The 15,541-nt window shown below is 51.1% G+C and overlaps 1 protein-coding gene across 6 annotated transcripts in view; it reads right to left on the reverse strand.

Moving 5' to 3' along the window:
* ABCA3 (ATP binding cassette subfamily A member 3) overlaps window positions 1–15,541 on the reverse strand; it is a 1,774,001-nt gene that overhangs the window by 229,511 nt on the left and 1,528,949 nt on the right. The window lies entirely within an intron of this gene.

Raw genomic sequence — 15,541 nt, forward strand, 5'->3', positions numbered from 1 at the left:
TGAAGACCTGCTCTCCAACCTTGATTCCAACACCCCTGTGTCCTCATCTTACTTGATCTCTCTTCTGCCTTTGACATGGTCAACCATGCCATCCTGCTATCTCCGTAATAACCTGGGTATCACCGATCAGGCCCTGGCTTGACTGACCTCCTTCCTCTCTAATCGACCCTCCCAGGTCCAACTTGGGTCCTTCCTCTCCTCTATCTCTACCTCTGGTGTTCCCTAGGGGTCTAACCTCTCTCCCTGGCTGTTCAACCAATACCCGACTCTTCTTGCCCACCGCATTGCCGCTCTCTGCCCCAACTTACTGTGCTATGTGGGTGACACTCAACTCATTTTCAGGCTCCCTTCCGCCACCTCTTCTACTTCTCTCATCTCTGACTGACTGTCCGCCATCCAGGAGTGGTGTGCCACCAATGATCTCTGCCTTAAAGCCAGGAAGACCGAGATTCTCCTCATCGGCATACCTGCTTCCCCCTTTCCTGTCACTCTCTGGCTGACCTCATTTGGCCCTCTTCCTGCTCCCACCCGTGAGGCTAGAAACCGCGGGCCATCTTCGACTCCACACTTTCCTTCTCTCCTCACATCTCTGAAGTCTCTGAGAAGTTACACTACTAGCTGCACCGCCTCAGAGGTATTCTTCCTTTCCTCTCCTTCTCCCAGAAGCTCACTGTCTCCAGAGCTCCGACTCTCTCTAGGCTGGACTACTGCAACAGCCTCTTTCAAAATCTGCCCGCCTCTACACTCCACCCTCTGCAACTCATCCAAAACAGGATACAAGACTCGTCCTTGGCCTCAAACCCAGGGATTGTATCCCTCCAGGACTGAAATCTCTGCACTGGCTCCCAACTGCGGCAAGGATTTAGTTCAAATCCCTCTGCATTGTCCACAACGCCTTCTGGGGCGTGGGACCTCAATACCTACAACTCTCTCTTCCTAGATTTCTTCCCTCTCAAGCTCTTCGCTCATCCGCCTCCAACTCCCTCAGGGTCAGTCGCTTTTCCAAGTAGCAAGTTGGTAGTAGATCTCTTTATTCTGCTGCAGCCTCCCTCTGGAACAGCCTCCCTGCCTCTCTGAAACTTGAGGAGAACCATCTCCAGTTCCAGAAGCATCTCAAGACCATCCTCTTTGCGTCTGCTTCCTCTCCACCTCTCCCCTGCTATTCTCCTGACTGTATCTGAAACTGCAATGGTTACCTGGCTACCCGCTGATCTCAGACCCAGATACCCCCTGCCAGTTGCACACCTGCACTGCCCCCTGGCAACACTTGCACTCAGGGACTGTTTCTGTATCCCTACAGCTCCCACTAGCGCTCGAACCCGATTTCTGCTCTTACCCTTGCACTTGCCACCAGCTGGCCGCACTTTTATTTATTATCTTTATTTATTTTTCTATTATCCTATGTACGTATGTATGTACTGCACTTCCCCCTCCCCTTCCCCCGTACTTTTCCCCTTCCCCTGCACTTGCGCGATCTCAATGCCACCTGGCCTAGTAGGATCGCTGTCTATCTTCCCTCTATTTCCACTCCCTTGCCTCGTCCCGCCTTGAAAAACTGGTGTATAGGCATGTTATAAATGCCATATGATATCATTAGAGGCAATACAGCTAGAAGCAGTGATCCCATGCATACTCCTCTTCCTATACCCCAGACAGATCACAGGGAATGATCTAGACAGGTATGCAGACACAGAGATATGTATAGGTTGCAGCACTTAGAGCAAGCTGCCTTCACAGGCAACAGAATTTAACGCTTTGCAACATAGAGAAATACACACTATAGAAAGTAGCAGTGCGAGCATCCTAGGACAAACACATAAAACTAGTGGAGCAGTAGGATATGCCCAATACATACAAAACAGATGTGGCTTAGACAGTTATTCAACTGCCCTCGACAAATGGATTTGGAAAAAAACATATGCAGATACAGTCAAAGAATACCTCCAGTTTGGTTAAACCATTCCCAAATAGCGTGGACAACAGCAGTGACATCTTTGCCCAGACAAACAACTGGTACATCATGAGAGATCTCTAATAAGGGTCCAGATATTCGTATGAATTTGTGGGATGTACTCATCTCGAGCCGATGGCCAGGGCAAAAGTAGCAATACTTAGAGTAATCCTTGGTCTTAAATTTCATCCTCATCTAAAATCAATCTTCAGCATAACTCATAATGACCACCCCAAACATACATTTGTATAATTCAAAATATAAAATACTATGAGAAAATAGGTATTTTATCAACTGATTATTAATTCATACACTATTTTAAATTAATACAGTTGTGTAAAAAATACTAATTAAAACCTAAAGTAAAGGACAGCCGAACATTCTACACATGCGCAATCATTTGCATCACATTCACTCATTCAATTATATAATTTACAAACGGACAAATTCTTTCTAACATTCGAAACATTTAATATATGGAACAAGTTACTTAAGTTAGGACCAAGAGAAGAGCCGCAGAGTGGTAGGAGGGAGGGTTTGCCTGTGAATCCATGCCAGAATCATGCTGGAGAACAACAGTTACAGGTAAGTAACTTGTTCCTTCTCCAGCATGGGGTCTGGCATGGATTCACATGCTCATGAATACAATAATACATAGCTGTACACACATGCCCAACCACGGGAGGTGGCAAGGCTCAACATTAAGCATTACATCAACTCAACATTAAGCATATCTTACCTCCTCACCAGGCTCACCTTCAGGCGAACAGGTTGCGCAGCACTGCCTGGCCGACTCTAGACTCCTCCCTGGAATCCCGGTCGACGCAGTAGAATCTCGTGAAGGTGTGCATCGACCTCCACGAAGCAGCCCTGCAGATGTCCAGCAGGGGCACACCAGACAGGAACGCCGTGGTAGCAGCAATCGCTCTGGTCGAATGGGTTCTCGGACCGCCGGGCAAGGTTCGGTTTGCCAACCGGTGACAGTGCATAATGCAGCCAGAGAGCCATCTGGAAATGGAAGCCTTCGAGAGGGCCTTCCCTTGATTCACAGGTCCAAAGTTCACAAATAGCTGTGATGTCTTCCGCAGGCTCTTCATGCGGTCCACGTAGAACTTCAGCGCTCTAGCCGCATCTAGCGAATGCAAAGTCCTCTCAGTCGGCGACAAAGGCGACGGGAAGAAAACAGGTAACTCCAAGGGCTCGTTGATATGGAAGTCTGACGGCACCTTGGGCATGAAGGAGGGATGCGTCCTCAGCAGAACCCTTGTCTCGTGGAATGTCAGGTATGGAGGTTTACAGGAAAGGGCATGGATCTCTCCCACTCGTCGTGCGGAGGTGATGGCCACAAGAAAGGCTGTCTTCCAGGACAGGAACTTCAATGGTGCCGAATGCTGCGGCTTGAATGGCGGCCCCATGAGCCTGGTCAGCACCATGTTGAGTTCCCACGCCGGGGCCGGGGCCTTCACCGGCGGGAACGATCGGAATAGTCCTTTCATGAGCCCCTTCACCAGGCGATGGGATCACAGAGATGATCGCCCTGGAGTTCTGGTGTAGCGGGAGATCGCCGCCAGATGGATCTTGATGGAGGCATGGGCCAGCCCCACCTTGGCCAGCGACAGCAAGCACGGCAGCACTTGAGGGGCCGTAATCCGCAGAGGGTAATCTTCTGTGCGCGGCACCAGACAGAGAACCTCTTCCATTTGTGTCCATAGCACTTGAGAGTCGAGGACGCCCTGGCCTTTGCAAGCACCTCCTTGCAGTCCGCCGGGATATCATACCCTCAGAACTCTAGTGCTGCGGGAGCCAGGCCTGCAGGTTCAGTGACCCAGGATCGTGGTGGAGGATGGCGCCGCCTTCTCTGACGAGAAGATCCGCGTCCGTCAGCAGTTTGACTGGGGGGGATGCCGACATGTGCAGAAGGCTCGGGAACCAAATCTGCCTCAGCCACGCCGGTGCGACAAGGATCATCCTGCACCAGGACCGTCTGAGTTGACTGATTAGTCACAGTAGCAACGGCAACGGTGGGAACGCAGGAACAGGCCGTCCCAGGGGAATGAGAAGGCATCGCCCAAGCTCCCGGGCTGGGGAAACCTGCTGGCGAACCTCCGGCACTTGGCGTTCGTCTCCGTCGTGAATAGGTCGATCTGGGGATTGCCCCATCGTCGGAATAGGCGATCCACTTGATCCTGCCGCAGCTCCCACTTGTGGCACAAGCGCAGCTCCCTGCTGAGTGAGTCGGCGATGGTTTTCTTTATTCCTGCCAGATGGAAGGGTACCAGAAACATCCCTTGGGCGACGGCCCAGTGCCACAGATCGTGCACTTCCTTGGATAGGGCTGGCGATCTGGTGCCCCCCCCTGCTTCCGGCTGTAGAACATCGTGGTGGTGTTGTCGGTGAAGACCCTCAACACCTGCCCTTGAGGGACGGAAGGAATGACCTGTGGGCCCAGAACACGGCTCAGAGCTCCAGGACATTGATGTGTAGGGTAGTGACCTCTCCTCTGGGAGCCAAAGGCCTCTTGCGTGGAGATCTCCAGTGTGCGCTCCCCATCCCTCCAGGGAGGCGTCCGTCATCACCGTTTCCTGATGTGCCGGGATCTGGAAGTCCATGCCCGCAGCAAGGTGCGTGCGGGTGCCCCACCACTGGATCGCTTAGAGGAAAGTTTCATTGAGAGAGATCCCGTCTTCGAAACTGCCCGCCACTTGCATCCAACGGGCTTCGAGGAGCTCTTGCAGTGGTCGCATCTGCAGCCTGCATAGGCACACGAGGTAGATGCACAAGGACATCATGCCGGGTAGGGACTTGATGGACCCCACCCTGGCCGCCTCCATGGTCAACAGCCGTTGTACCTTGCCCAGGATGGCCTTTGTCCTTTCCTCCGACAGTGCAGCCAAACGCGCCACTGTGTCGAGTCTGGCTCCCAGGAACAGGGCGACCTGCGACGGTACCAAGTGGGATTTCACGAAGTTGATTGAGAATCCCAGATCCATGAGCAGTTGGACGGTCTTCGCTGTGTGATCGACGGCGAGTTCGCTTGACTTTGCTCGGATGAGCTAATCGTCCAGGTATGGGTAGACGTGGATCCCCTGTAGGCGCAGCAGCGCCGCCACTGGTGCCAGGCACTTGGTGAATACCCTGGGTGCCGACTTCAATCTGAAGGGAAGCGCCTTGAACTGATAGTGCCGCCCCTGGACCACAAATCGTAGGAATTTGCGATGTCCCTTTAGAATGGGGATGTGGAAGTAGGCATCCTCCAAGTCCAGCGACGATATGAAATCGCCTTCCTCCAGCTGTCCCAGCACATGCTGGAGGGTGACCATCCTGAATTTCTGAGACTTGATGTACTTGTTTAGACGCTAAAGGTTCAGCACGGGTCGCCAACTGCCGGTCTTCTTCCGGACGAGGAAGTACCGCGAGTACAATCTGGAGCCCCGGAGCCTTTTTGGGACGAGTTCTATGGCTCCTTTTCTTAGCATCGCTTGTACCTCCAGAAGTAGTTGTGGAACGTGGTTTTCCTTCCTGGCCATGGGTGGTATGCGGGGACACCTTTTCTGAAATTCCAGGGTGTGCCCGCGGGTCAGGGCATCCAGCACCCAACGGTCGGTGCAGATGGATTCCCACATGCTGCCGAACTTTGCCAGCAGGCCTCACAACAGGTGCTCGGGTGGGGGCCCGACGCCACGGCCGGTTCAGTCCTGTTTCATCGCGGCCTTGCCGCCTTGGCCTCCCTGGCGACGACGCAATCCTCCTGTTTTGCCGCGTCCTCTGTAGGCTTCCTGCGATGAGGAGTGGGACGCTTGGCGGTACGAGGAACCGCCACCGAATCCTTTGGAGGCCCCTTGCTTGCCTCCAGAGTTCCGAAAGGACGGCCGTCGGTGAAGAACACCCAAGCCCCGAGCCGCCTCGGTGTCTGCCTTGATGGCCTGCAGCGACTCATTGAACCACAGCTCCCTGTCGTAGCGTGCCACGATCGCGAGGGCGTTGGCCGCTTTAATAGTCATCGCCGCTGACGAGATGATCGGTCACCCCATGGCGTCCAGCTTCTTCCCCTCGCCGTCCAGCGGGGATGTTGAAGTCGAAGCAGTCGCCCATGCCGCTTTCTTCTTGGCCGCCGCGGAGACCACTGAATCCGGGGACGGCTGTGCTTCTTCTCGTACCGGTCTCTCATAGCAGGGGCCGTGGATGGCGAAGGTGCCAATTACGTCAGGGGTGGGGGCCCGAGCGAGTGGTGATGGGTGGTCCATTCCATCACCACCGTCGTCGCCGTCCATCCCTGCCGTTCCCGTCTCATCCCTCGGTGGAGGGGAAGGAGGTGAAGGTTGAGAAGGTTGTGAAGGCTGGACAGGAGGAGGGGGATGGATTTGTCTCCACTTGGTCGGTGGGCTTCCCGACGGTTCAGGCTCTGCTGGATCATCTGCTGGGGGTAAGGGCAACCTCGTCCTTATCACCGTACACAAGGCCTGAATAGCCATCAAGATTGCTCCTGCGTTGTCTTGTGACATAGGGACCGGTTGCTTTCTTCGTCCGCCTCGTCAGGATCCCTCCTGTAGGACCGGACCTCCTTGAACTTCTTGTCCAGGATCTTTGCAAGGAGAGCCAGCTCCTCTTCAGAGGTGGTATCTGTGTCTGTAATGTCTACCGTGCCCCCCCCTCTTTCTCTGCCTGGGGTTTCACGGGAGTCTTATCGATAGGCTGAAAAGAGTACTCCCTCGGTGGTGGCAGGGAAACTCTAGGCCCGGAGGTCGCCTCCACTGGGATAGCCTCCGCAGGCTTCGCCAGGGCCGCCACTACTCCCTCGATCGAGGCCTTAGCCGGGTGAATCAGGGCCTTCATGACTTTGGGCGCACCTAAGGCCTTTACCTTGGGGGGAGGGTCACGGCCTCACTCCCCCACGGCTGCCGCCGTCGGGATCGACCAGGACTTCTCCCGAAGCTTACCAGGGTTCTCCAACTTCCTTTTCCCCGAGCCAGAGCGTTGGCTCGTGGTTGATGGCGTCGGTGACATTGCGCCCTGCCTGGCAGCCAAAGAGCCCGACCCATCGGCGCTCCCAGTGCTGTGCTTTGCCTTCTGTTGGGCCCCCATCGCCGGGGCGCCCTCCAAGATCTTAGAAGTCCGCTCTGACTTCTTCTCACCAGCTGCTGGGCTCTTCCCCTCCAGCCAGTTGGTGAGTCAAGTACGACGATCCCTCATTGTCTGATTGGACATACTCTTACAAAATGTACAGTCCTTTTCCACGTGCGATTTGTCGTCGTGAAGGCACTAGAGGCACAGAGAGTGCTCATCTTCCTTGAAGGCATTTTGCAATCCACATCCAGGGCAGCTCCTGAAAAGCTTGGATCCAGGTGTCGCGTTTCCTTTGTCCTGGGCCATGTCCATGTGGGGTAGGCAGCAAAGATCTTCTGGAATCCTCCAAGAAGCGAAACTCGATGAAAACCCGCTCTTGAGGGGCGTAGGAAAATCCGAAACGGGTCCCCGTTGTTCGGGAGTAGGAATGGTGGAACTTGAGGCTCGATTGACCGAAAAAAATAGAGTAAATTCTTTGAAAAATCACAAAATGCAGTAAAAGCTCGAGAGCTGTAGCACGAGGACTCCCAACACTTGAACATGCAGTAAAAATCTGAAGATGGCTGCCAAAGAAGGGGCTTAGGTAGAGGGCAGTCATTGGCTGGGGCAGTATGACCCAGAGACCAGTGATTGGTTATTGGGAGAAGGTTAGTTCAGAAACGAAACTGAACTGATTTTTTTCTTTATCGAGGATTCCCAACCTGACGACTGGGAATATTCAGGAGCATGTGAATCCATGCCAGACCCCATGCTGGAGAATGGATATATACTTATCTGACTGGGGAGTCACATAATAATATATGGGATACATTACTCACAGTAATCGTATTTCTGATGCTTGTATCTGCTTAGATTCACATGCTATGCATAGGCCAACATCTAGTGGAAGCTGCAGAGTATTACAGTTGTTGTTTTCGAAACTCGAAAGGGGACGTCGACAGGGCGTGTGGCATCCTCTGTACCCATGGTCTTAAACGTGTCGAGGTCCCTCAGATTGTTTTGTTCTGACATGAGGTAGCATGAAGTGTAGCGTGAGTACAGGTGTAGTAATAGCAGATATGTATCAGATAAAGCTCATAAAACATCCATGCACCTTCTCTCCAAGGGGAGGAAGGGTGGGCGCATGTGAATCTAAGCAGATACAAGCATCAGAAATATGATTACGGTGAGTAATGTATCCCTTCCGAGTCTTGTGGAATCTGCTTAGATCACATGCTATGCATAGATTAATTAGTGAGCAGAGTTAGGAGAAGGTGTTGGGTTGTGAGAAGGTCCAGCGGCAAATAGATGTTTTAGAATCGCTTTTCCCACCTGTGTATCTGGTTTAGAATGAGTGTCAATGCAGTAGTGCTGAGTGAAAGTATGTACTGAGCTCCATGTAGCTGCTTTGCAAATGGTGTCCAGCAGGACGTTTGCTATAAAGGCTAAAGTAGCTCCTGTGCCCCCTGTGGAGTGAGCTCTTGCGGTGAAAGGCAGAGTCTTGCTTGATAATGAGTAACATAGCTGTATGTAAAGGACCTCCCTCCTTAAATCTAGTGTATGGCGTTTCTTCTCAGCTGAGCTTGTTGAATTCTGGAAAAAGGTAGGTATCTCAATGGATTGGTTCACGTGAAATTTGGAAATAAACTTAGGTGAAAACCTAGGGTGTGTACGTAAAACCAATTCGTCCTTGTGTATGACAAAAATGGGCCCTGCACTGACAATGCTTGCAGTTCACTGAATCTTTTTATGGAGGTAAAAGCCACTAAGAAGGCAGTTTTATATGTCAGGTTGACTTATGCATAGGCTCAAAAGGGAGGTCCCATGAGCTTTGCGAGTACTACATTGAGATCCCAGCCTGGCGGTGGGTTTGAAATTGGAGGGTGGAGTCTCCCTACTACCGCCATGAATGCTTTGATGACGGGGACTTTCTGCCACAATACTTTACTCTGAGAGGTGGTGTAAACTGATAAAGCCGCCAGGTGAACCTTTATAGAGTTGAATACTAACACCGAGTCTAACAAGTGGAGCATGTAGTGAAGAATGTGGGATGGAGTACATTCTACAGGGTTAAAGTGTTTGGACTGGCACCAAATTACGAATCTTCTCCACTTGTTGAAGTAACAGTGTCTGGTGTTTGGTTTGCAAGCCTCCTTGAGGATAGCCAAACACATTTGTGGTAGATTTAGATGGCCACTTTATGACCTCAGGAGCCATGCTGCCAAGTTCATTGAGTGAGGTTGAGAGTGTACTGTTAATCCCGTGTTGAGTTAGTAAGTTGGACTGGCAGGGGAGTTTGATGGGATCGCACATCACCAGTTTGCGCAGATGTGGATACCATGGTTGCCTCGTCCACATATAGCAACTAGGATGAGTGTGATCTTTTCCTTGTGAATCTTGTTCACCACCTTGTTCATAAGAGGTGTTGGGGGAAAAACATAAGCACATTTCCCTGACCAGCCCATCCATAGGACGTTCCCCTTGGCGTCTGGTTGGGGAAACTTGGACGCAAAGTCTGGGCATTGTTTTTTTTCTCTTGTAGCGAACAAGTCTAGCGTGGGGTAAACCCCACTGGGAGAAGATGTGGTCTACGACATCTGTGTCTAGTTGCCACTCCTGTTCTTCTGATAGGGGATCTCTGCTCAGCGAGACGGCTAGAGTGTTGAGTTCCCCTGGAACATGTTGGATAGGAACATCTTCCGTCTGAGTGCCCATCTCCAGATTGTCTGTGCTAGCTTGGACAGATTTGGAGAATGTGTGCCCCCCTGTTTGTTGATGTAAAACATTGCAGTAGTGCTGTCAGTGAGGATCTGTACTGAATGATTTGTTAGCTGTACTTTGAAAGCTTGAAGGGCTTTGAATACTGCCAGAATTTCCAGCAGGTTGGTGTGGTTCTGTGCCGTGGTGTGAGTCCACAGACCATGTGCTGTGTGATGAAGGTGATGAGCCCCCCACCCGGAGAGTGAAGCGTCTGTCGTAACTATCGCCGGCACTGCCGGATCGTGGAAGTGTTGCCCCTTCAACAGATTCTCCCTTTTCCACCGGCAAAGGTTTTGTACTAGTGTTGACAAAATGACTACTAGATCGTCCCACTGACCACTTGCCTGAGACCACTGTTCCGCCAACCACTCCTGCATGGGGCGAATGTGCAGACGTGCGTGTGAGACCAGGTAAATGCAAGATGCCATCATGCCTAGCGAACACATAGATTTGAGTGCGCTCATCTGGTGGCCGGCTTGATATTGAGGTATTTGCAGTGACATGTTCTGAAATCTTTCCTTTGAAAGAGAGACTAATCCTTCTTCCGTGTTTATGACAGCTCCTAGGAACTGTTTCGTTGCACTTGGCACAAGGCTTGATTTTTTCTCGTTTATTGATAAGCCCAATTGGAAGAGAAGGTTGATGGTTCTTTGAGTATTTTGCCTGCAAATTTTGGGTGTCTCCCCTGTAATCAGCCAGTCGTCCGGGTAAGGGGATACTGGGATTGCCGCCCTGCGTTGGTGCACTGTCACCACCACCAGTACCTTTGTGAATACCCTTGGAGCAGATGCTATTCCGAAGGGCACCACTTTGAATTGGTAGTGCTGGTTTTCTGAAACGCACGAATCTTCTGTGCGCTGGGAACACTGAAATATGAAAATAGGCATCTATCATATCCAATGTTGCCCTTTAGTACACCCGCTTTAGCAGAGGGATTACATGTTATGCAGAATTTTTGTGGCTTGACATAGGTGTTTGCAGGGCGTAGGTCTAATACTGGGCGTATTGTTCGATTTCTTGTGGCACAAGGAAGTAGGTTGAATAAATAACCCTGTTTACCTGGTTCGCCGGGACAATTTCTATGGTGTCCTTGAGAAGCAGCATTACATCCTCACCCCCCCCCCCCCGAGAAGGATATGTCTTCCTCCGAGTGTATTTTTTGACGCAGTGATTGCTTCTGGGGTCGCTGAAGAAGCACCATGCAATAGCCACCCACCACGGTTGATAGCACCCACTTGTCCGAGGTGATCCCCTCCCATGCGTGGGTGTGGTGTGTAATACGCCCTCATGCTGGAGAGGCATGGGAAAGTACCTAAAGCGGGTGGTCATTGTTTGGGAGGTGTAGCTCCACCTTTGGAAGTGGAGGAGTTCCCCCCGGCCACGACATCGATGCGGCCCCTCTGGAAACCCTGCGAGGCTTGACCATGATTGTTTCCCCAGGATGGGCCCTGACTTTGTCCATAGCCTGATCCCCTTTGGGGGTTTTGACCACGAAATGTACGAAAACTGCTACCGCCTCTTTGGCCTGGTGGCTTATCTGTTAGCTGGCCAAGTGATTTTAAAGTATCGTACTCCTCCTTTGCAGATTTTAAAGCATCTTCCACAGCCTTTCCAAACAGGATGTTGGGTTCCATCGGCATGTTAAGGAGTGTTGCCTGAGTTTCCGGTTTGAAACCAGACTGGCGGAGCCATGCGTGATGTTTAATTATGGTACCTTCGGCGATAAACCTGCCCGCATTGTCTGTGGCATCTAAATTGTTCTTTAAGCTGGAAATCACCTTGCCATCTGCTGCTACTAGGGCCAGTTGTGATTTGAGGTGTTCAGGAGCTGAAGCTAACCGTGTTGTTACCTCGTCCCACTTGTGGCAGTTGTAACTTGCCAATAGGGTTGTATTATTCGCAATTCTTGTCTGAAAGGCTGCTGAAGTAGCCACCTTTCTTCCCAGCGTGTACAATGTTTTACTCTCTTTCACAGGGGGCGCCTCCGAAGAGGCTAAAAGGTGTTCCAGCCCTTTTTCGAGTCGTGGTTACCACAAGAGAATCCGGTTTTAGTTGTCCCCTGATATAAAGAGGGTATGTGGGAGCATGGCAGAAGAGTTTCTCGATGCGCGCGTTAACAACCCTCGTTTGATTCGGGGTCTCCAGAGAAGATTGTATCCTCCTTTGGGTGGATTGCAGGATAGGAATACATTGGGTGACAGCCTTTCTGTCTCCCAATATATCCTCCACAAAATCTTTTTCCAGCTGATTTTCTTGGGTCTGAATATAAAAGTGCTCAGCTGATTTAATGAGCATATTATTGTGCAGTGGTTGATTGTCCACTGGTGAATCAGCCACTGGAGGGTCTTGGTTGACGGAAGAGGGAATGTTGTACACCTCCTCCTCAACATCATCGGCGTGGTACTGGTCTCCTCCCTCATGTATAGTATCATTGTCTTCATTGTCTGCATTAGGATCATACAGATCGATATAGACTGGCTCTGGGTCTTGCTAAGGTGAGATAAGGAGGGTTTCAGGACATGACTTTTTAGGTGGGGGCTGAGATGTTGAGGCGGCAGTAGTGGGTGGTGTGGTCTGTAAACTTTGGACTGTTTGTGGGTTTTTCTCAAAGAAATCTGCCATAAACTACATCCTCCTCATGACTCTACCAATGTCCTGGCAGGTCCATTGAGCTGAGCTAGGTATGCACGTGGGATTCTGAGGAGTTGTCTGACTCTAACCCTGGGGTGTGATTTGAACCTGAGGTGTAGGCTGGCCCTTGTTTTTTTAAGGCTGCTGTTAGGGAGTTGTGCCCCTGGGAACCAGAACCCTTCTCTTTGTCTGGTGTAGAAGACTTCTTCCTTTGAGGGTGATGGCTCTTGGAAGAGTGCTTCTTTGAATTCTTCCCCTTAAGAAGGCTTTCAGGGACATGGGCTTGCACCAAGTGGACTATTCCCGAGCTCTTGGTGCCTTTGGCCGTTTTCGACGTGGAATGTCGAATTTCAGCGGTGGAGTGGACTAAAGTCTTGTCTTCCGATGTTCGGCAGAGGGATTGAACACAGCATCTATATTGTCTTTTGACTTTGGGGGCCTGTTGTGTGGCGAACGGGACCTCGAGTGCCCAGAGGACAGGAATTCGGTGGACCTCCCCCATGACGCCGTGTGTGGGCATTTGGTCGACGTTCGCAATGATTCTTGGCCCTTGACTATGTGCTTAGTACTGGGAGTAGTGCGAGTGCTAGCGCAGCTGGATGTCGTCCCAGTAACAGAGTCGTTGGGCTGTATATTGGGGCCAGAGGCTTGCACTTGGGAATCTAATGGTTCCCTGTCGCCTTCGACTTCCGAAGAGACCGCGATGCTGCCATCGCTGTAGGTACCCTCCACGTCCATGGCGGCCTCGGCCTGCATGGCATGATGGGCCCAGCGCTTAGTCTTATGGTCCTTGAGCGTCTTAGGCTTTAAGAGCTTGCAGGCTTGACAATGGTCCTCGTCGTGATCCTGTGGTAGACAAAGATTGCACACCTGGTGCTGGTCTACCCAGGGGAATTTTTTATTACAAGTCAGCAAAATTTAAATGGAGTGTTTTCCATAGCTATAGGAAAAGGCAGCCAGGCGAAAAAAAGAGTGTGTGGAGGAAATATGCATTTTCTAATGTTCACCCCCCCCCCCACTCTCCCTACTTTTTGGGCCGTGGCTAAGTGCGGCCTTCCAAGGCTGAAGTGGTCCGCCAATGCAAGTTCTTTGTTCGCAAGTTGTCCACTTCACCTCTGTCGAAGAAGATAATGAAAGTCGGTGATAGAAAGGATAGGAAGAGTAAACTAACTAATTGAAATAATCAAAGGCGTTAGCTCAAATTGGAACCCTGCAATTTAGCGTCCCATCTACAATGGCAGAAAAAACAATCTGAGGGACCTCAATGCGTGAAGGACCATGGGTACAGTGGACGTCACACTAGGGATAGTATTAATGAAATGAAATGAAATATTTTATTTATATCGCGCTTGTACATAAGTGTTTCAGAGCGTGACCAGGCAAAAAGGGAGGGGAACAGGGAGAGAAAAAACAGAAATCTTACTAGGCGCAGTGACATTTAAGAAAGCGCAAGTGCATGGGAAAGGAAAATGGGGGAAAAGTGCGAAGCAGAGGAGAGAAAAACAAATAAATATTAAATAGAATAAATAATAAATAAGGGCTTTAAACCATTGTAGTGCAGCCAGCAAGTGGCAGGTGAAAGTTAGTCAGAAAGGTATATCTGATAAGTGCAGTTGAAACGAGTGAGAGGGACTGTATGGGTACCGATACAGAACCCTAGTGCAGATGGTGGCCTGGAGGCAGTGCAGGAGGGTGGCAGGATGAGCAGATACCTGGGCCCGAAAGAACAGAGGGTGGCCAGGTGCACAATGCCATGAGAAGAAACAGATTACTGGCAAGCCCTGTCAACGTCCCTTTTCAAATTTTCGAAAACAACTGTAATACTCTGCAGCTTCCACTAGATGTCGGCCTATGCATAGCATGTGATCTAAGCACATTCCACAAGCCTCACAACTATATATGTAATTTTATGAAAGAATCAACATGTTTCACCTCTTCATTTGCCACAGCAACACTGTTTTCTTCGGAATAGTGCATATTTTTAAGAAATTGAAAATCCTGATTGGATCTCAGAAAATGAATGGACAATTCATGAGATGAAACTCATGTTTTTTCCAGACATAAAATTGATTATCTTTATTTCATTATCCTGAAGACTGTCAGGGTAATTCATAAAATTTCGCACAAAAGTGGCGCATGCGGCTGGCGCACAGTGTGCGCGTGCGAATGTCTGCGCCAGCAGCGTACGCTAAAATCGATTTCCGCGCACAGCGTATTCATGGATTTTAGCCTCCAAAACCAGCCGTGGCGCAGCGACCCTGCAGCAGCGCCAGTTACGCCCCCAAGAACGCCCTCGCGCAAGGAAAAGCCAACAAAATTCCCAAATCAGCGCAAAGGGCTGCGCTAACCCTCGACCAGTTTACAGGGCTGCCAAACAGCAAATGCCAAGTGGGGAATGTGTATTACTGGGGTGCGCATGAAGTTTCACACGCAAAGGAACCTGTGCGAGTGGGGTACGTGTATTACGGGGGTGCGCGGGAAGTTTCACACGCGATTGGCCTGGGTATGTGTATTTCAGGGGTGCGCAGGAAGTTTCACACACAATTGGCCTGGGTATGTGTATTTCAGGGGTGCGTGGGAAGTTTCACACGCGATTGGGCTGGGTACGTGTATTTCGGGGGTGCGCGGGAAGTTTCACACGCGATTGGGCTTGGTACGTGTATTTCAGGGGTGCGCGGGAAGTTTCTCACGCAATTGGGCTGGGTACGTGTATTTCGTGGGTGCGTGGGAAGTTTCACACGCGATTGGGCTTGGTACGTGTATTTCAGGGGTGCGTGGGAAGTTTCACACGCGATTGGCCTGGGTACGAGTATTTCGGGGGTGCGCGGGAAGTTTCACACGCGATTGGAGTAGGGTACGTGTATTACCGGGCTGCGCATGAAGTTTCACACGCGATTTTGCTGTCAGAGCGGGGAACGTGTATTTCGGGGGTGCGCGTGGAGTCCTACATGTGAATTGGCAGTGTGGGTCCTCCCAGGTGTCCCCGCTATGGCCCCTGCAGGCAGCCCACACCACAGGGGACTACCCTGCACCCCTGGTCATGTCCCGCAGGCAGCCAATCGACCATGGGCATGCCCCCCAGCCAAGCCACATGTCACGTTGCAATATGATCACCAACTCATGTTTCCCAGTACCCCCACCCCCCAGCAGTGCAGG

The sequence above is a fragment of the Ambystoma mexicanum genome, chromosome 2q (genome assembly GCF_040938575.1).
Source record: "Ambystoma mexicanum isolate Mex_15411 chromosome 2q, UKY_AmexF1_1, whole genome shotgun sequence".
In the NCBI taxonomy this organism is placed as follows: domain Eukaryota; kingdom Metazoa; phylum Chordata; class Amphibia; order Caudata; family Ambystomatidae; genus Ambystoma; species Ambystoma mexicanum.